Genomic DNA, 22,229 nt, shown 5'->3' with positions numbered 1-22,229 from the left:
GACCCTTGAATTTTCAATTTTCCTGAAACGTTTACAATACAATTTGTTTTGTTTTAGTGAAATATATCTATATACGTGCAATATGTTTCCCGAAGAGTTAAGAATACCTGTTATATTCAGTGTATGATATGCCCTTATTTCTATATTCAAGAATATATGACCTTTTTATTTCTCCATTATTTCAAGTATAAAACTCATCTCCAGTAGGCAGCTTTGGAAAAACTTTGAGTATTAATATTTCCAAACTAGAGTTAATTTTAACAAAACCATATATTTCACATATGTATAATAGGGCAACGATGGAATCCAGTAGAAACTGAACCTTCTTTAAAGCACAGACTGAATAGAGAAGGAGGCTTACTGTCACAATTCAATGCAGTTTAAATACTGCAAAATTAAGTGATATTGCAATTAAACAAGAAGCAGAAAGGCAGCCAAGCATTCTTTTAATCCTTAAGCTTCTCACTGAATATGTAACAGTTAACATAAATCTGAGCACTGCAGATACATAGGTATAGAATAGACTCTAGCAGAGAAAAAAATTAAGGCAGTTTTCATTTTAGCATAAGTGGGAGGTCTGAAAAGCCTTAGTCGACCAGCATTATCATTGTAATTTATTTTCTCAAAACTTCTTCCCCCTCTTTTGGGTCTAATTAATAATTGTGCTTAACAGTATCCAACAGCACATTAAAAGTATCATACACTGTGATCAAGTGGGTTATCCCAGGAATGCAAGGATTCTTCAATATACACAAATCAAACAATGTGATACACCATATTAACAAATTGAAGGGGAAAAACCATATGATCATCTCAATAGATGCAGAAAAAGCTTTTGAAAAAATTCAACACCAATTCATGGTAAGAACCCTCCAGAAAGTAGACATAGAGGGAACTTACCTCAACATAATAAAGGCCATATACAACAAAGCCACAGCCAACATAATGATGTTGGCTTTTTCAATGGTGAAAAACTGAAACCATTTCCTCTAAAATAAGGTTGCCCACTCTCACCCTATTATTCAACATAGTTTTGGAAGTTTTAGCCACAGCAATCAGAGAAAAAAAAAAGAAATAAAAGGAATCCAAATCAGATAAGAAGAAATAAAACTGTCACTGTTTGCAGATGACATGATACTATACATAGAGAATCCTAAAGATGCTACCAGAAAACTACTAGAATTAATCAATGCATTTGGTAAGGTAGCAGGATACAAAAGTAATGCACAGAACTGTCTTGCATTCTGATATACTAATGATGAAATATCTGAAAGAGAAATTAAGGAAACACTCCCATTTACCATTGCAACAAAAAGAATAAAATACCTAGGAATAAACCTACATAAGGAGACAAAAGACCTGTATGTAGAAAACTATAAGACACTGATGAAAGAAATTAAAGATGATACAAACAGATGGAGAGATATACCATGTTCTTGTATTGGAAGAACATGGTATATCTTTCCATCTGTTGTCAAGATGACAGTACTACCCAAGGCAATCTACAGATTCAATGTAATCCTTACCAAACTACCACTGGCATTTTTCACAGAACTAGAACAAAAAATTTTCACTATTTGTATGGAAACACAAAAGACCCCTAATAGCCAAAGCAATCTTGAGAAAGAAAAACAGAGCTGGAGGAATCAAGCTCCCTGACTTTAGACTACACTACAAAGCTACAGTAATCAAGACAGTATGGTACTGGCACAAAAACAGAAATATAGATCAATGGAACAGGATAGAAAGCCCAGAGATAAACCCACGCACATATGTTCACCTTATCTTTGATGAAGGAGGCAAGGATATACGATGGAGAAAAGACAGCCCCTTCAATAAGTGGTGCTGGGAAAACTGGACAGATGCATGTAATGTAAAAGAATGAAATTAGAACACTCCCTAACACCATACACAAAAATAAACTCAAAATGGTTTAAAGACCTAAATGTGAAGCCAGACACTATAAAACTCTTAGAGGAAAACATAGGCAGACCACTCTATGACATAAATCACAGCAAGATCCTTTTTGACCCACCTCCTAGAGAAATGGAAATAAAACCAAAAATAAACAACTGGGACCTAATGAAACTTAAAAGCTTTTGCACAGCAATGGAAACCATAAACAAGACCAAAAGACAACTCTCAGAATGGGAGAAAATATTTGCAAATGAAGCAACTGACAAAGGATTAATCTCCAAAATTTACAAGCAGCTCATGCAGCTCAATATCAAAAAAACAAACAACCCAATCCAAAAATAGGCAGGAGACCTAAATAGACATTTCTCCAAAGAAGATATACAAATTGCCAACAAACACATAAAAGCATGCTCAACATCATTAATCATTAGAGAAATGCAAATCAAAACTACAATGAGATATCATCTCACACCGGTCAGAATGCCATCATCAAAAAAGCAGCCGCATGGCACAGGGAGATCAGCTAGGTGCTTTGTGACCACCTAGAGGGGTAGGATAGGGAGGGTGGGAGGGAGACGCAAGAGGGAGGAGATACGGGGACATATGTATATGTATAGCTGATTCACTTTTTTATAAAGAAGAAACCGGCAAACCATTGTGAAGCAATTATACTCCAATAAAGACTTTAAAAAAATATTTTGTTGAGATATGGTTGATTTACAATGTTGTGTTAATTTCTGTACAGCAGGGTGATTCAGTTATATATATATATATTCTTTTTCGTATTCTTTTCCATTAAACCCTGTTTCATTTTTAAAGCATACATGTTAGCATGTAATTCTTTAAAAATATTTAATGTTTAATAATCATCTGTTTATTTTATGCCCTCAAGTTATGCGTAGATTTCAAAGTACCAAATTTTTATTACTACTCTTACTTCCATTATGTAGCCACAATATATTTAATTGTGTTTGCAGATAAGAAAAACATTTAAAAGAAAATACATGAGTAATCAAAATAAAAATAATTGTGCTTCATTGGTTTTTCTGATACTACTCTCTATTATCAGCTGCTTGTATATGTGTGGTGCAGGTCTCTGTAACTAAAGCAAATGTCAAAACAAAAAGAGAGAGAGAAAGGGAGAAAGAGAGATAATGCTAATTGGCAGCATTATAGGAGAGAATGAAAACTCATGTGTGTGTGTGTGTGTGTGTGTGTGTGTGTATAAGAATATAAGTCAACAAAGATTGTCAAGTATGCCTGAGGGTGATCAAATGTGACTGTTGCAGAAATAGGAAAACTGAGCCAAATCAGGATTCCGTGGGGTATGTTAACGAGTGAATGAGAATACGGAAATAGGAAAACAGGGAAACAAGAAAGATACAACTCACTCCTTGATAGACACAAAACAAAATAAAAATTAAAAAAACATGAGCATGGTGGGTTTTAATCATGATTATTTAACAATTAGGACTAATACTTTAATGGAATATTACGTTTCTATAGTACACAGTTTGAAAACTTCTTAGTAACTATCTAGACTTATGAAATGAAAACTGGGCATTTCCAAGGGAGGATTCCATGTGAAAAAGAAAATACTGACACTATAGAACGTTAATGCCTTGTGTATGAGATCTGGCTACCCATTTATTGATGAGAATAAACAATTATTGTGTCAATAAGTAGATATTGGTAATATACTTGACCAATAAATATACATCACAGCTATAAATTATATATTGATGGGAACAAATAAATACTGTGTCAATAATTTTGTATATAGGTGTCAAAATTATATATACATAATGTTATATATTCCGCTTAGTCTATATGGGCAACTATTCAATGCATGTATTTAGATTGAATGAGTAAATATTAACTTAAATAATAAAACTGGGAAACTAATCAGCTCTAATTTTAATTGCTATTTATGTCAGTATATTGGAGCTTAACATATGCAGAGAATTTTTTCCTAGATAATATTTTTGCTTTAATTTATCTATTCCTTTATCCGTTTCTCTCACAACCAACTGAAAAGGCATTCTCTTGTGAGTGAGTCGCTAGAGCGAGGCAGTGTATGGAGACTGAAAGGATCATTAGGGAGCTGGAATTCACAGTCTTGGCATCATCAGGGATCAGTCAGGTCATTATCGTGTGACTGAAGTATGTGTCACATAAGAAATCTTCTCTGGTTTAGAAATCTTCAAGGGGCTGCTGTATAGAGTTATCATGTCAAAATTATTACTTAGTAGTTATAAGACTGGTTTTAGACACTTAATAAACTATGAAGGAATTTAGGTTATAATTTCAAAAGTCTACCCAGAATGCAGTAGTGTGTTTTTGGTATCATGTCCAGTTTAGTTACTTTGTAGGAATTGATTTAACTCTGTGAACTTTTAGGGGCAAGAAATGTTGCTAAACAGAGACCATTGCAAATGTCATCTGGCCAGTTTGTTGTTTAATAAGTTGACTGCTTGTAAGTCACCTGAGTTTGCCTATCTGCCTTTATCGTGAAGTGTCCTAGAATTCTAGCATGTTAGATCAACTGAAAGATGTACACAGTAAGTTTTATGTTATGTAATTACCTAAAAGAATTCTGCACATCTTTGTGTTTGAAATTAGCTATGAAACTTAAAGTGCCTTTACACAAAATAAATAAAAGTTTTCATAACACTTGCTTAAAAACAGAGCAGCTCTCAGAGAAAGGGAAGGTTTAGTTAGTAAATTTACAAGATCTGACTGCAAGAGCCCCTGCAGGTCGTTTAACCCAGCCTCCTCCCTGGCAGAGGTAGAATCACAATCTAGAAACAGTGACCTGGAGGGGAAAAAACCTCCTTTTTCAGCCTCATTTTTTTTCATTTGTAAAATGAGAATCAAAACAGCCCCTTCCTTATAAGGTTGTTGGGTTTACAACACAACTTGGTCACTTGGGAATCTTATGTCATGAGCAACCTAATACAAAATTTTCACAGACTGCTTTTCAGTTGTTTTGATGTCAACGATAGGTTATTTTTAATATTTCTAACCCTCCTCCAACACACATACCAAAATGTAAAATTCCCTCACTTCTTCCAGAAAATTTGGACAAGCCCTGACACCTTCTCTGACTCAGAATTGGAAGAATCCGTTTGACTTGGATGTTAATTGTTGATTTGTGAATTGAAAATCTACCTACATACCATAGAATAGTGCTTGGGTCTGAACTATAATTGAACATAATTTCTTTGAGCAAATAGTGCCAAACATCAAAAGCTCCAAATTTATTTATTGTTAAGTCCTGTGCTCTCTTCTCAGAAGGCATTAACATTATTCTCCTCAGCACTCATTTCTGATGTTGACATTTCTTGTTTAAATTCCAGACCCACCGGGTCACCTTGAGAAGAGTTCACCAGCAGAGACTTTTTTCCCAAAGACATTTATCCCATGGTGACAGCAAAATGCCACTATCCTCAAAGCCAGATTCTTTAAACAAAACAAAGCGAACTTTGTGATTTTCTTCTCTTACTGTGAGTCTGATGGACTTGGTCTCCAGATACCAAATTGTTTTCCTCTTCAGCCTCTTTTTATTCCATTGCACGTGTCACTAAATTCACTCCTGTGAAAGATGGACAAGTCATGCATCTCCCAAGAGAATTTTCAAGCAGCCACGAAACTTTAGGCAAAAGAATATTTTCTTGATTCATCATCTAGTTCTGAATCATAAATCAAATGTATGCACTGAGTGGATATACCCGGCCACCAAAGCAACCAGAAAATAATGTGATATGGATGAGATGGAGGGAATGGGAAGCAATGCTTTATTTACGGTCTTTTTTTTTTTCGGGTACGCGGGGCTCTCACTGCTGTGGCCTCTCCCATTGCGGAGCACAAGCTCCGGACGCGCAGGCTCAGCGGCCATGGCTCACGGGCTCAGCCGCTCCGCAGCATGTGGGATCTTCCCGGACCGGGGCACGAACCCGTGTCCCCTGCGTCGGCAGGCGGATTCTCAACCACTGCGCCACCAGGGAAGCCCTATTTATGGTCTTTGACTCAAGAACAGATGATAACTACCACCTGCTGAATGTTTCCATTCATTCCTTCTCTTTCTGCTTTTCTTTTCTTCCCCTTGTCTTCTCCACCAAGTAGAGTATTTTTTTAATTTAAAAAAACTTCTTTATTATGGAAAATTTCAAACATACACAAAAGTAGAAGGAGTGTAATGAATCCATTAGTTAGCTTCAAGAATTATCAACACATGGCCAATTTCATCTATATCGTTCTCTTCTCCCCTCTCCATTTTTTTATACAGTAGGTCCTTATTCATTATTTATTTTAAATATAGCAGTGTGTACATGTCAATCCCAAACTCCCTAACTATCCGTCCCCCGCATCCTTCCTCCCTGGTAACCATAAATTCATTCTCTAAGTCTGTGAGTCTGTTTCTGTTTTGTAAATAAATTCATTTGTATAAATTTTTTTTTTACATTCCACATGTAAGCAACATACAATATTTCTCTTTCTCTGACTTACTTCATTTAGTATGAGAGTAGATGGAAATACTTTTTCAGTGAATGACGTACATAAATGTGAAGGCTACAAAAGCCTTCCCTCTCTCATGTATTCTGCATTCTTTATGTCTAGTTCCAGTCCAGACCACTACTGAACCAGATGATACACACATGGAATGTTTAAGAGCTGTACATTTCACAGTGGGCATGATGTGTGTAGCGGAGAAGGCAGGGACTCTAGCATGTTACACCTCCTTGAGCGAATAATTTTACTCTAAGGTTTGAGGAGAAATAAACCATTACTATTAGGTAATAAAATACAGCTTATAATGAAGTAACCTAAAACTTGGTGGCTTTTTAAGACAAAGTTCTTGACATTTTATGCTCATAGAGATCTGACAACAGTCGATACTAGGTATTGTTAAAAGTTAGGACTCTGATGTCAGACAAATCTTCCTCTCCTGCTTTATAGTTGCTTCATTTGGGGCAAGTCACTGAGTCTCTCCAAGCTTCTTTTTCTTCCCTATGTGCAAGATGCAAAAAAAAGTAATACTCACTTCCTAAAAGTTTTATTAGGATTAAATGAGATAAAGTCTTGCCTACAGTAAGCACATGATAAAATTTAACTAATGCTATCATTTTCCCTCAGACTTCTATCCTTATGTTATTACTCTTCTCTAACCTTTAGATTCCTTTTGTTTAGGTGGCTAAGAAACTTTTCATCGGTCGACTTTTTGAAAAATATGGAACTTAGGTCTAAAGTTCAAAAAGCCAGTGAGAATGTTAATCTTATCTATTAAACCTGATCATCCTTTACTCCTAGGTACTGAATGTAAAAGATGGGGAGAGTATGATAAAAACAAACAAAACAGAGAATACTTGACAACATGATTTAGATATAATTTGTATATGTCTTGTTAGAGAAACTGTACATTTATTAATATAGCTTAATATTACTTTTTGCATGAGTTGAACTTTTATAAAATGTATATAAGGCAAGTATTCATTTATAATATTTTTATTTGAAATTTCCAGTTCTGGTGCAAAGGAACCATTCCCATAGGGCAGGGTCCCAGGTGAAACAGAAACAAGAAAACAAAACCCAGGGCTCAGAGTCACACAGGCCTGCACTGAAATCTAGCTCTCTTCATTATACTAGTTATGTCACCCTTCAACAGCTTACAAATGTTGTTTCTATTTCCTCATATTTGAAACAGGATTCACCACTTCTGCCTCAAAGAGTGATTTTGTGGATTCGGTGCAATGTTATAGGCAAAGTGTATGTATATATTTATTCAGCAACGGCTTTCTGAACATATACACCATACCAGGTGCTACTCAAAGTGAGAATAAAGTCTGCATAAGATAGATATTTCCACCCTCAAACTTACTTCTATTGGGGAAGGCCTATGAATTGGAAATGAGCACTGGAGATGACATACAGGGATCCATGGACTCTTTTATCACAGGGTGCAGGGAGCTCAGAAATCTGCCCTGAGTGAGAGGGATTCAAGTTGGGATCCAAGCCAGGAAGCCTGTCATTTTGCCTCCCCATACTCAAGAAAAGATATTTTGAACGTCAGAGGGAAAGGAATGAATACATAAGTTAACAAATGAGTGTGTAGATGTTAACTGGCAAAAGAAGGGGACTGGGGAAAAGAGGATGTCCCAGGCCAAAAGAAAAGCATTTATAAATGATCATGGGATATATAAGGTGCTCAATAAATGGTAGCTATGATTACAAAGAAGTATTTTCCCAGAGATAAAATTTTGGCCCAACTTGCAATATAAATCCCACTTGAGATCTTAGTATTTGTAAGGAATAGAGGGTAGGGTTTTGTGCCACTTATTGAGATAGAGATTCTCAGAGAGGAATGTATATAGATTTCCTATACTGCTAAATTACATGTAAGAGTTCCTCAAGATAAGTTCTTGTTCTGGTTTCCACCTGTTCTGCCAGCCTTTTGGGGAGGAGCTCTCATGGGTTAGCAAATGGATCCTGCTAGGCAAATCTTTTTGTACTATGATGCTTTATAGAATGTGCAGTGGCTAACCTATGTCAGGTTGGCTTGAAATAAAGATTTCAAAAAATATTTTATATTTTAACAGTAATAATTAGTAATAACAATACATTTGATATATAGCACTATTTTCTTTTTTCTTCAGGTTATGTTCAACTTTTTTTTAACATCTTTATTGGAATATAATTGCTTTACAATGTTGTGTTAGTTTCTGCTGTATAACAAAGTGAATCAGCTATACATATATCCCCATATCTCTTCCCTCTTGCATCTCCCTCCCACCCTCCCTATCCCACCCTTCTAGGTGGTCACAAAGCACCAAGCTGAGCTCCCTGTGCTATGCGGCTGCTTCCCACTAGCTAGCTATTTTACATTTGGTAGTGTATATATGTCCATGCCACTCTCTCACTTCATCCCAGCATACCCTTCCCCATCCTCGTGTCCTCAAGTCCATTCTCTACGTCTGTGTCTTTATTCCTGTCTTGCCCCTAGGTTCTTAGAACCATTTTTTTTTAAGATTCCATATATATGTGTTAGCATATGGTATTTGTTTTTCTCTTTCTGACTTACTTCACTCTGTATGACAGACTCTAGGTCCATCCACCTCATTACAAATAACTCAATTTCTTTCTTTTTATGGCTGAATAATATTCCATTGTATATATGTGCCACATCTGCTTTATCCATTCATCTGCTGGTGGACACTTAGGTTGCTTCCATGTCCTGGCTATTGTAAATAGTGTAGCACTATTTTCTTAAGGTGCTATCTCATATTCATTATTTTAACTATCTTGACAGTTTCTCATAACTTCTATACCTTCATTTTTAGATGAGGTAGCTGAGGCACAGGCTTTGAACCCTCTGCTTCCTGGATTTTAACATCGAATATAAACAAAACATTTTTTAAAGAGCTAATGGGAGAGGAGCTTTGCATTCATTCCCTCTCTCACTCTTTCTCTCTCTCTCTCTCTTCCCCCCTCCCCTCCCCTTTTGCTTTCTCTCTTTTTCTCTTGTTTATATGTGTATGGTGAGAGTGAATGAAACACATTGCCAGGCTAGGCTATTACCACCACCATTACAAATAGGAAGAACTTACACTGGTAATGAAATAGTTTTCAAATTACTTTCAGATGCCTTATCATGTCTGATGCATCCAATAATGTTAAATATCTCATGTCCTATCTAGAGTCAAACAACAGAAGAGAAGTAGGTCCAGGACTGGAATCAAGATCTACACATGTCTTTGGAAGCAACCATAGAAGATTTTTAGCTCGTTATTTTATAAAACACACAAGCAAGGACACAAAGTAACTTAAAGTGGGAAATGCTGTAAAGCAGACACTGTTTCCTAATGTTCCAGGAGGAGATAACCCTCTCCCCACAGTGGGCTATGGTGCATGTGTGTGGTTCTAGTGGCGGCCAAGGTTGACTGTGGGCTGGGGATGGGGGTAGAAAGAAAACTAGAGAACAATCTCAAAGGTGATTTTTACTACCTTAAATTTAAATCATGCCTGGTTTAATACTGTTACATTTTAGGTTGTTTCAAAAATCTAAACTAAATGCAATCTCTTGTACCTTGTTAATATTTTCTTATCTGTTTATAGGCTTATTGGAAATGCCTGGAACTGTTGTTGATGGCTGATAAATTCTTAAAGTAGGGGAACCAGGAAGTCAAGGTCTATTAAAATAGTGTAAGGAAACCCTTGTGCCTGAGAAATTTACATTCCAATGTGCTGATCACATTCCTTTTCTTAATGAAGGAACTTTTCCACTCAAGAGTTCCCATAAGAACAGCACTGTAAACTTAATTTCTTCTGATAGGCAAGAACTTAAAGTGTTACTTCTTGAAGCTAGTGGACTCTAAAATATATCAATTGATATCTACATATCATAGAGTCCATTCTTTATTATCCTTTCTAATGGAGAGTAGAAGAGACAATTCAAAACTGAGGATAGGGCTTCCCTGGTGGCGCAGTGGTTGAGAGTACGCCTGCCGATGCAGGGGACACGGGCTCGTGCCCCGGTCCGGGAAGATCCCACATGCCGCGGAGCAGCTAGGCCCGTGAGCCATGGCCGCTGAGCCTGCGCGTCCGGAGCCTGTGCTCCGCAACGGGAGAGGCCACAACAGTGAGAGGCCCGCATACCGCAAAAAACAAACAAACAAAAAAACCCAACCCAACTGAGGATATTAAAAGCATATATATTTGATGTTAAAGCAGTTTGAATGAGGCTACCAAATTCAGGAATCCTGAATCAAATCATGAGAACTTACTGTAAAGGTCTGGTTCTTTAGAATATAACTTTATCCTGTTTTTGTTAGTTTGTTTTAAACTTAGGATAAAATTATTTACTCTTTCACAGCACTATAAGAAGAAAAAGAAATAAATGATCTCTTTTCCTTTCCTTTTCTCTTTTTAGGTACTTGCTCAAATTATCTTTAGGGCTAAAAGATAATTGTTCTAACCTAAAATGCATCTGTCTCAACAGTTATGGGAGCAAATAAAGCATTTCCTTATGCCAGGGTATCCGTCTTCTACTTGACACTTTAATGAGATGTTTAATTTTATGATGCTTTACAATTGTAGAACATTTTAGCATGTATGATCTCAGATAATCCTCAAAGGAATATAAGAATAGCATGGGCAAATCTCGTTTGGTGGTGGTTGTTTTTTTGTTTTTCACTTGTAACATTGAGACTCTGACAGAAAGGAGCCATGGCCGCACTCACCCAGCTAGAGAAATACAGAGGATCTAACTTCTAGTTTACTGCTTTTTCTACTACTTTATGTTTCTTTCATCTTTATTGTTAGAACTTTGTTTAATATCTGAAATCTGTCTGTCATTCAAGACATTTTCCAGTCTAGTAAAAATCTATAATTTTAACTTTATTTTTAACAAGTTCTTTTGAAACATACAATTCAGTCAAAAAGGAGTCTACAGTCCCACAAACATCCTCTGCCCCTCCCTGTGATTACCTGCACTTGCGATGTCTTCCTTCAGTTCCCAGACCCAGCCAGCTCTCCCTTTTCATTCCAAGCTCAGCTATTACTAGGACCCTAACCTGTGGCCACAGGGCCTTCATAAATACATCTCAGCAACAGATATCTCTTTTCTCTGAACTTCTATTTTGCCCTCTTTGTACTGATCATTCCTCGTTTGGTCGATACTTCCTTTTAAATTTCTTTTTGTGTAATGACTTGTGATGGTATTTACTTGTGTATTTGTGTCCAAACATAGTTAACTCCTCCACCCCAAATATTGTACCTTTCTTTAATGAAAAGAATGTGTTAGACCATTCCTTTTCACATGGTGATTTTCCCATGGTATCTGATTCTTAATATATATCTGAAGAGTGAATGGAATTGTCGACAAAATAGGCAAATGAAACTCAAAAGCGAATTTGTTGTAGATAATTTAATTCTATTCTGATATTCCTGATTTACTAGCACATTATGCAGCAGCTAGGTCAATATATACAATTGTTCTGATTCATAGGTACTTTGGAAAATCTATTTAATATATTTCATAGTAGGTGTTTTTAATAGGCACCTACCTACCTAAGTATCATTACCTGATACCTAAGTATCATTACCAAAAATCTTTTTTCATAAAAATTACCTGTTAAGCATTAATCATTGTGATAGACAAAATAATACTCTCCTCCCCAAAGATGTTCACATGCTAATCCTCAGAATCAGTGAATATATTACCTTCCATGGTAAAAAGAACATTGATGATCCATTTAAATTAAGGATCTTCAAATGGGGAGATTATCCTGGATTATTCAAGTGATCCTAATGAAATCACAGATGTTACAAGAGAGAGACAGGAGGGTCAAAATTAGAAAAAGGGGATGACCATGGAACCAGAGGTTGGAGTAATGTGCTTTGAATGTTTTGAGATAAAGGAAAGGACCACTAGCCAACTAATGCAGGTAACCTTCCAAAACTAGAAATGGCAGGAAATCGATTGTACCCTAAAGCCTCCAGAAGGAATGCAGCCATTCTAATACCTTGATTTTAGAATCCTAAATTCTAGAACTGTAAGAGAATAGCTGCATTGTCTTAAACTACTGGTTGTAGAAATTTGTTAGAGCAGCAATAGAAAACCAATGCAAACATAATGAAGGTATTCCTTTTAAATTAAAGTCAAATTAAAACTTAAATTATTTACATAGAGTTTTTACTCCGTAGTATTGAGTTTTTATTCTGTGGGTCACTGATATTGAAACCCTGATGTTCTGAGCATGAGCTAACCTCTGCAAAATCTGAATAACACACTAAGACTTAATATTTCAGTTGTTCATTTATGTACAAAAACATATGGAACTTAAAATACTTAGAGATTTCAAGATTAAATTCAGCATCACTGAGAAATGCTCGTAACTAAATTGTAATTTGGATTCTCTTGGTTCACATTTATCTTATCAACTTAGTGAAACACAAGGTAATTCTCTTTGTTACTGATTAAATGCACAGTGATTAGGTGCTCATGGACTGAGAGGCAGCTATATTTGTTATTTTCCATTGGTTTCTTTCCCCATAGCTATTATTATTAGGTGAGTTCTGTTAGAACTGATGACAAAATGCCTAATTAATGACTGACCTTCCATTTTCCTTGTATGATTTCATGGTTATCAAATTTTCTCAGGGAATAGACATAGTGATGCAATTCCAAACAAAACAAAACAAACTAAACACATTTGACAGTGGAGCCTCCACTGAAAAATGTATCCTTAAAACTTGAACAAGCTCCCCTCTCTTCCCAAAGAAACCATACTCTAATCTGTGGTCATCTTGTCTGCTGAAAACTCAACCCCTCTCAATTGAATTAAATAAATTTGTACTTTAAAAAAAAGATATTTGGGATATTTTGGGGATTTAAAAAAATGGAATTGTAGATTTGGATATACTGACATGATATGGATACATTTTTTTATAGATGGTTAAGATTGCAAAGCAATCTGTAGAGCAGCACCTCCTAATCTTTCTAGTTTAAAGACTCCTTTACATGGAGAACACCAAAGGTATTTTGTTTATGTAGATTATATCTATTATAGTTATTAGAAATTTGAAAACTGAACCATATTTGATATATTTATTTATTGAATCATTTAAAATGAAGTAGAGGAGCCATTGCATATTTATATTTATAACATATTCTATAAAAATAATTTTTACTTTTCAAAGAATTTAGTATAGTGAAAATAGTGGCATTGTTTTTGCACTTTGCAAATCTCTTTAATGTCTTGCTTAATAGAGGGCAGCTGGAGTCTCATATCTGCTTCTGCCTTCTGGCCTCAGAAACTTCACTTTACATTTGTGAGAAAATGAGAATGCAGAAAGAAAATAATGTATTAGTATCCTGATGAAAATAGTTTTGACATCATGAACTCCACGAGAGGGTCTGGGAGCCATTTAGAGGTCCCTGGACCATGCTTTGAGAACTGTATGCTGTATGTGTCTGCATATTTATTTCTATATCTATTTATCTATCTATCTATCCATGCTTTATTTCCTTAGAAAAAGTTTTGGAAGAACTTTGAGTCCTTAAAATATTACATTTACTACTATCACAGTATAGTTACAGAATTATTCATAGTTAATATTTTGAGTGTTTACTCTGCTTCAGACACTGGGATAAACACTTAAAATTATTATATTTTCAGTCTTCACAAAAACCCAAGGAAGTACACAATCGCATTCCAGGTGAGGAACACATTTTACAGGTAAGTAAAGAAATAAGAATAATAAGTATCTTTGCCATTTATCAACTGGTAGATCCAGGATTTCACTTTAGCACATCTCACTCTGGAACCCATGTTACATGTTGTAATTTAAAAATCTAAGAGAAATATTAGTTAACAGAGGAATAAAATGTGTGTGTGTGTGTGTGTGTGTGTGTGTGTGTGTGTGTGTATGTGTGTGTGTGTTCTTGCATACTGGTCAGTCTGTCTTTTTGCAAATATAAGCCCTCTGAGAGCAGGAAAATGTCCAATACTTGATGATATTCCAAATTATAAGCAAGTCCATTTTAGTGATCTTGTAATAGGTTGCCTTTTCTGTTGGTATGTAAACATTTTTTCCATTGACACCATGAGTGGGGGACATAAAAATATGAGTCAAGTATTTATTTACTTTTTTTGTTTTGTTTTTCGGTATGTGGACCTCTCACTGTTGTGGCCTCTCCCGTTGTGGAGCGCAGTCTCCGGACGCGCAGGCTCAGTGGCCATGGCTCACAGGCCCAGCTGCTCTGCGGCATGTGGGATCTTCCCGGACCGGGGCACGAACCCATGTCCCCTGCATTAGCAGGCGGATTCTCAACCACTGCACCACCAGGGAAGCCCTATTTACTTTTATTGAAGAGTTTTTAAACTCTTGGAACACCAACAGATACCTTTTCTTATGATTCACTGTAAAATAAGTTATTTGAGTCTATCTCTCCAACAAGAGTACTGACTTGGGCATATTTATTACATTTCTTATTTTTAAAATTTTTTTCCCAGGAAATTGATCAAATTAGTAGTCAACTCTTTAATCATTTAGATTGAGTCTTTTTAGACTTTTGAGACCACCCATATAAACTATCAAATAAGGATGGCAGTGATTAGATTTTACAGTTAACATTAAAAAACAAATTTGACTTTAAATTGATTGTAAGTCTCAGGTCTAAATCAGCAGTTCATGTACCACCAATAAGTGATATAAATGTCAGATGAATATATGCATTTTTCTGGGCAATAGATATATAAATCTGATGAATTTTACAAAGAAACCAGTAACCCAAAAAAGTTAAAAATAACTCCCTTCGTCAAAATTCTATGCATCATGAAAAGTAATGTATCGAAATTACTTTTAATAGTGTACGTTCACTTAATTTATGGCATTATCAGAGCTAAAATATTTGCTTGAAGTAAAAAAAATACTTTTCAGAATAATTACATATATTTATAATAGTTAATCTCTCCATAAATATACAGAATCATTTATTACAGTAGGTTATTTTATCAAACTTTTTAAAAATCCAGTGAAAGTAATAAAAGGAGATAATCTAAACAGCTAATTAAAAAACACTTTGAATTGACAGCTAAGAATATCAGAATAATTGAGATAAATTTCTATTTTAATTTGAAATAAATTATATTTCCCCCCATACAATAAAATTCTGAAATGTTACAATCAGAGAATCAATATTTTATAATTCTTTGCTTTGACTAGGATCCATCATGAATAAAATTATTTTTAAAGGTTGTTGTAAATCCTTTCACTCTGTTGCTAGAAGGAATTATTAATTTTATGTTGATAAATGTTCTAATATAATTTTGAAAGAAAATGATCTGTTAAGATATTTATGGAAACACATTGTTCTTGTCATAGATTAATTGACCATAGGTGCATGGGTTTACTTCTGGGCTTTCTATCCTGTTCCATTGATCTAGATTTCTGTTTTTGTGCCAATACCATACTGTTTTGATGACTATAGCTTTGTAGTATAGTCTGAAGTCAGGGAGCCTAATTCCTCCAGCTCCATTTTTCTTTCTCAAGATTGCTTTGGCTATTAGGGGTCTTTTGTGTCTCCATACAAATTTTAAGATTTTTTTTGTTCTAGTTCTGTGAAAAATGCCATTGGTAATTTGATAGGGATTGCATTGAATCTGTAGATTGCCTTGGGTAGTATTGTCATCTTGACAACAGATGGAAAGATATACCATGTTCTTCCAATACAAGAACATGGTATATCTCTCCATCTGTTTGTATCATCTTTAATTTCTTTCATCAGTGTCTTATAGTTTTCTACATACAGGTCTTTTGTCTCCTTAGGTAGGTTTATTCCTAGGTATTTTATTCTTTTTGTTACAATGGTAAATGGGAGTGTTTCCTTAATTTCTCTTTCAGATTTTTCATCATCAGTGTATAGGAATGCAAGAGATTTCTGTGAATTAATTTTGTATCCTGCTCCTTTACCAAATTCGTTGATTAGCTCTAGTAGTTTTCTGGTAGCATCTTTAGGTTTTCCTATGTCTAGTATCATGTCATCTGCAAACAGTGACAGTTTTACTTCTTCTTTTCCAATTTGGATTCCTTTTATTTCTTTTTCTTCTCTGTTTGCCATAGCTAGGACTTCCAAAACTATGTTGCATAAAAATATCGAGAGTGATGAGGAATTATGAGAGAGGAGTGCACCTCCTAATAGATCCAGGCTTATGAAACTCAATGTTTGCCAACTCAAAAATAAGAGAGAACCTCTTTCATCCAGGTTCTATATATAAAGCTTCGTGATAGGCATTCAAAAGTCTTATGGCTGTTGCTGGAAGCTTATGATAGCCAGAGGAATAACATGACTGGCAGCCCATCAAATTCACATAGGTTGTAGGAGGCCATGCTGGTCTGGCATACAAAACAGATTCTACCACAACCACCTTATATTGAAACTGTGTCTTGCTCACAGGTAAGCCCTATCTTGTTCAGGCTTTCTTGTAGCTTTTTGGACATTAGCAACATATTCTTTCCCACACACTTTTTTTCCTTGATTTGTATAAAGCCAATTGTGTAATGTTGAAAAACCTTTTCTAACTGGCTCTCCACACAGTCTGTACTTTCATTATAAACTTCTTTCTCCTCCTTCAAATTCTCTTTCTACATGTGGTCAGAAACACACAAAAACAAAATACAAACAAACAAACAAAAACCATAAATGAAAATCCATTTCTTTTTTTCTAAGTTTACTGCAATTTGCCATGATTCTGTAGGGATTACTCTAAGGAGTGTTTGAAAAGTTAAAAGGGATGGATTCCACAAACTATTTCCAAAGTGATAAATGAGGGTTGGGGTAGAAATCTGAAAATGATACTCTCACTTTCACTTGGGTAAAAATCTTTCTGAGGAGGGTCAGCTACTATTCTGTATGTGGTATAATGGAGAGTTTAGTAATTTTATATCTATTTCCAGGGTTAGCAGAATAGAGGCTATTCAATGGAGGTACAGACAATATAGATATGTAGAATTATTTCCCCTGTTTTCCTATCATTAATTAGTAAACACACACAGACACACACACACAAACATATATATACGAATGAATGTTAGTCAGAAAAAAGTTGGTAATATATTTACATATGATTCTCACCATGTAGGAATATATGTATTAGAGTTCTCCAAAGGAACAGAACCAATAGAATGTACAAGGCATTGGCTCACACAGTTATGGAGGTTGGCAAGTCCCAACATGTACAGAGTGAGTTGGCAAGCTGGGGACCCAGGAGAACTGATGATATAGTTCCAGTTCAAAGGCCAGCAGGCTTGAGACCTAGGAAGAACTGATATTTCAGCTTGACTCTGAAGGCAGGAAAAAGTTGATGTCCCAGTTTGAAGGTCATCAGGCAGAAATAATTTTGTCACTTGGGGGAGGATCAGCATTTTGGTTCTCTTCAGGCCTTCAGTTTATTGGATGATGCCCACAAACATTATGGAGAGCAATGTGCTTTATTCAGTCTATCGATTTAAATTTTCATCTCATCCAAAATTGCTCTCACACAAACACACCCAGAATAATATTTGACCACATATCTGGGTGCCTTACAGCCCAGGTAAATAGACACATAAAATTAACCATTACAATATACATGGTCAGGGTCTCTGGTTTCTTTTCTGTGAAGTGCAGGTGATTTCTCACTTTCAACATTCTGAGTTTTCCCAATAGAGTTTGCCAGAAAATTTGGAAATGTAATGCTAAAAAGTATTAAATGTTTTCTGAGAAGTCAGTAACTTAGAATATTCCAAAGGCTCATCTGTTGCAAATTCCTTGTATTCATAAACCCAGAAGGCTCACCCAAAAAAGTAAGTAAATTTTCTATTTACTTAAATAGAAAACAGTTGTCCTTGTAACTCATGTCATTTAACAAAGACTTTAGTCTTACAAACATGATACACTAGCCTACAGCTTTTGAGATCGCTTTGCCAATCAGAAGCTTGATATCTACGGTAAAGCTGGGTCCAGTGTTCCTCACAACTCTATATATAACCTCTTTCCTCTTTAGTAAGAAAAATACAAAATTCAGGGTCATGAGAGAAACAGAAGAACATGCACAGATTCTCTGAGAGGTGTAGTCTTTCTAAACACAGATGCTTGGTTACTTCTTTTCATTTATCATGTCATCATGTATCTTAGAGGCAGAATCTCCCTCAGATCAGTGTGGATATGTGTGTGGTATGTGTGCACGTGAGCACCTGTATTGCAACTCATCATCACATTCAGCACAGTCTATGGGAAAGAATTCTCACCTTGGAGTCAGAAGACCTGTGGCTAAGTTGAGGCTCTTCCAGTGGAGCTGCTTAGAAAATTAGGCATAAGGTATTCCTATAATGCCTTTTGTAAAATTTATTTATTTATTTATTTATATAAGTAGTTCTTTTTTATTGAAGTATAGTTAATTTACAATGTTGTGTTAGTTTCAAGTGTACAGCTAAGTGATTCAGTTATATATATATATATATATATATATATATATTCTTTTTCAGATTATTTTCCAATATATAATATAATATAGGTTATTACAAGATATTGAGTATGGTTCCTTATGCTATACTGTAGGTCCTTGTTGTTTATTTTATATATAGTAGTGTGTATCTTTTAATCCTAAACTCCTAATTTATCTCCCCCCTCCACTGTTATCCCCTTACACAGACCTACTAGAGCATGCACTTGAGGATATGGGGAGGGGGAAGGGTAAGCTGTGACGATGTGAGAGAGTGGCAGGGACATATACACACTACCAAATGTAAATTAGATAGCTAGTGGGAAGCTGCCACATAGCACAGGGAGTTCACCTCTGTGCTTTGTGACCACCTAGAGGGGTGGGATAGGGAGGGTGGGAGGGAGGGTGATGCAAGAGGGAGGAGATATGGGAACATATGTATATGTATAGCTGATTCACTTTGTTGTAAAGGAGAAACTAACACACTATTGTAAAACAGTTATACTCAAATAAAGATGTTAAAAAAAAACACAAAGGTTTTCCTGTATTGCTCTATCTCTCAAGTAAATTTTAATAAGAAGAAATAAAGGAAGGTTTTTAAATCGTTCCACTTGAAGATAAATCAGAATAATTTATTGCAGCCAATGAGCTTATTATGATTTTTCATTGCTCTTAAATGATTTATCCAAGGTATTGCTTTGTTGCAATGTACTACAATTTAAATAATTATTTTTCATTGATATTCACCAGTTTTTATTCAAAGGTAATGTATGACTTTAATTGGATAGCGTCAATTTACCATACTATTATAAACTTATTGCAGGAGTCTCCAGATCCAAATTTTCATTCCTAAATAAAACATTTTTTTAAAAAAATTCATTGTTCTGGTCTACAAGGTCACTTAAATTTTTTTCAAGGGATTTGAGTTCTCTTTTTCCTTATCTCCAAAAAGAATTGTTTTATATATATAGCATTTTATAGTTGTAAAATATTTCATCTGTATGAATTCTCATAAATTATGAGCCATCAGAAATGAAGGATTCTAGCACAGGGAACTATATTCAATACACTGTGATAAACCATAATGGAAAAGAATATTAAAAAGAATGTATATGTATGTACAATTTAACCACTTTGCTGTACAGCAGAAATTAACACATTATAAATCAGCTATCGTTGAATAAAATAAATTTTTAAAAATGAAGGATTCAAAAGATGTGATTTGTAGAAGATAAAACTATGTGAATCAGAGTGCAGATATCAATCTATACTGGACTCCTCAGAGCTGCCCACCCTCAACGTCTGTGAACAGACATGCAGCTTCCTCCCATAAACATTACAGTGAGTGCTGTTATGCTGTAATCCATATCTTTAATAATCTTGAAAATGATTTGCCCTCACTTTTGTTGCTTTTTTTAAAATAATTTTTTTGAAACATCTAGATATTTTTTAAAATTTTGGCTGAGCTCAGTCTTCATTGCTGCGCGCGGGCTTTCTCTAGTTGCGTCAGGTGAGGGATACTCTTCGTTGCATTGTGCGGGCTTCTCGTTGCGGTGGCTTCTCTTGTGCAGCATAGGCTTTAGGCGCACAGGCATGCGGGCTCAGTAGTTGTGGCACACGGACTTAGTTGCTCCGTGGCCTGTGGGATCTTCCCAGACCAGGGATTGAACCTGTGTCTCCTGCATTGTCAGGCGGATTCTTAACCATTGCACCACCAAGGAAGTCCCACTTTTGTTGCTTTGAGCTGATTATACACTATCCTTCAAACTCTGTTTCCCAAAACATATCACTGAATAAAAGGTCAGCCTGGCCTGAGTTATGTGAGCTGTTAATCTGTTTGCCACTTCATAATTATCAGGTAAAGTTATCACATAATGGGAATTGACTGACTTTTCAGAAACAAATTCATGGGGAAAGTGTAACAGGAATGGAAGGTTTAAATATTTGTCATAGAATAAAGATTTAAAATGACTTGGACAAAGGTATCTTTTAACTGAAATGGAGAAGAGGGAATTGATTAATTGGAACCTCAGGTGCAAACCTGGGTGTTGGCTGCTTTTGAAACACATTTTCTGTTACTATGAGTTAAGACCCAAGGTGGCCCTCTGATTTGAGTAGTAACAAAGGGTGATAAGTCAGACTGAGGGATAGATAGCTCCTTTAAAAGCATGTAGGTCTCTGGTCTATTTGTTTTCATATATTACAACAAAAACCAGAGCTGTTGGCATATTGTAGTCTTTGAGCCTTGGAATTTTTGTCTGCTGATGCTCAGCCTTGGTGTAGTTGCATTGCCAAGTCTAGGGTCCCTTTGATGTCCACTATGTTGGATGATGTAAAAATGAAGGGTAGGTGGTTAGTTAAGGATAGCTATACTTTACTCTAGGTTGAGCCCGCAACATCTCCTTAATGAGGAGTCATCACAATTTTTAATGTGGAGAAAGCTTGACAAAGGTGCTTTGGAGCTGACCTCACTATTCCTGGGCCTCAATCTTCTTTCTGCTACGTCTGCTTCCTCCTTGTCTCTGCTGCTACTAGCCAGCAAGTACAGAGATCTGGTTTTTGAAACCCTGAATATGTATAAATGATCACATACCCGTTCTCAGCCAACTTGGATTACAAATTATATTTAGAAAAGTGTTCTTCCAGAAAAGCAAGTTTTTCTTCCCTCTGTGATCTCAGAATGGTAAGCTTTAGTGCAAGAATTCTTTCTAGCAGCACTTCCTCGAGGCTGTGAGTAGCCAACACAGTCTAGCCTACTGAAAATTTCCTGCCAAATATCTTAATTCTGTAGTCTTGTAGCATATGTTCTGCTAATCAGGGAATTATACACTACTGTTTGAGAAAAAATAATTAACTTAATAGTAAAGATTATCAGTTTTTTAATGCAGTATGCTCACTGTACTGTTTCCTCCTAACTGTGACCCATTTCACAGTCCGGACCTGTTACATGTAACAGTCCTCTTTCTTAAATCGAATTCTGTTATCAGCTAAGACATTTTCATTTATAATTAAAAGAAGACTCATCTCCACTCTTTAAAATAATGACAGGAATTAGTTTTTTCATTAACTTAAAAGCTCAAGTTTCAAGGTAATGATTTGATCACAGTCCTGAACTCTATTCCCTCTTTTTTAAAGGTTGAAGAGTTTATTATTTACATGTGTCAAGAATGTGAGACTAAAAATTGGGGATGAGGCACAGTCAGGAAGATGATTCCAGTTCAGTCAGTCAAATTCTCTGCTCTCCTCTCTGTTTTTCCCTCATGACAGCAAAATGGCTGCAGTTCCAGGCTTCACACTCATATTGTATCCCACGTTGTTGAAAGAGAGGGA

This window comes from Kogia breviceps, chromosome 11 (genome assembly GCF_026419965.1).
Source record: "Kogia breviceps isolate mKogBre1 chromosome 11, mKogBre1 haplotype 1, whole genome shotgun sequence".
Lineage (NCBI taxonomy): Eukaryota > Metazoa > Chordata > Mammalia > Artiodactyla > Physeteridae > Kogia > Kogia breviceps.
The sequence above is the reverse complement of the archived record's forward strand: the minus strand, read 5'-3'. Positions refer to the sequence as shown.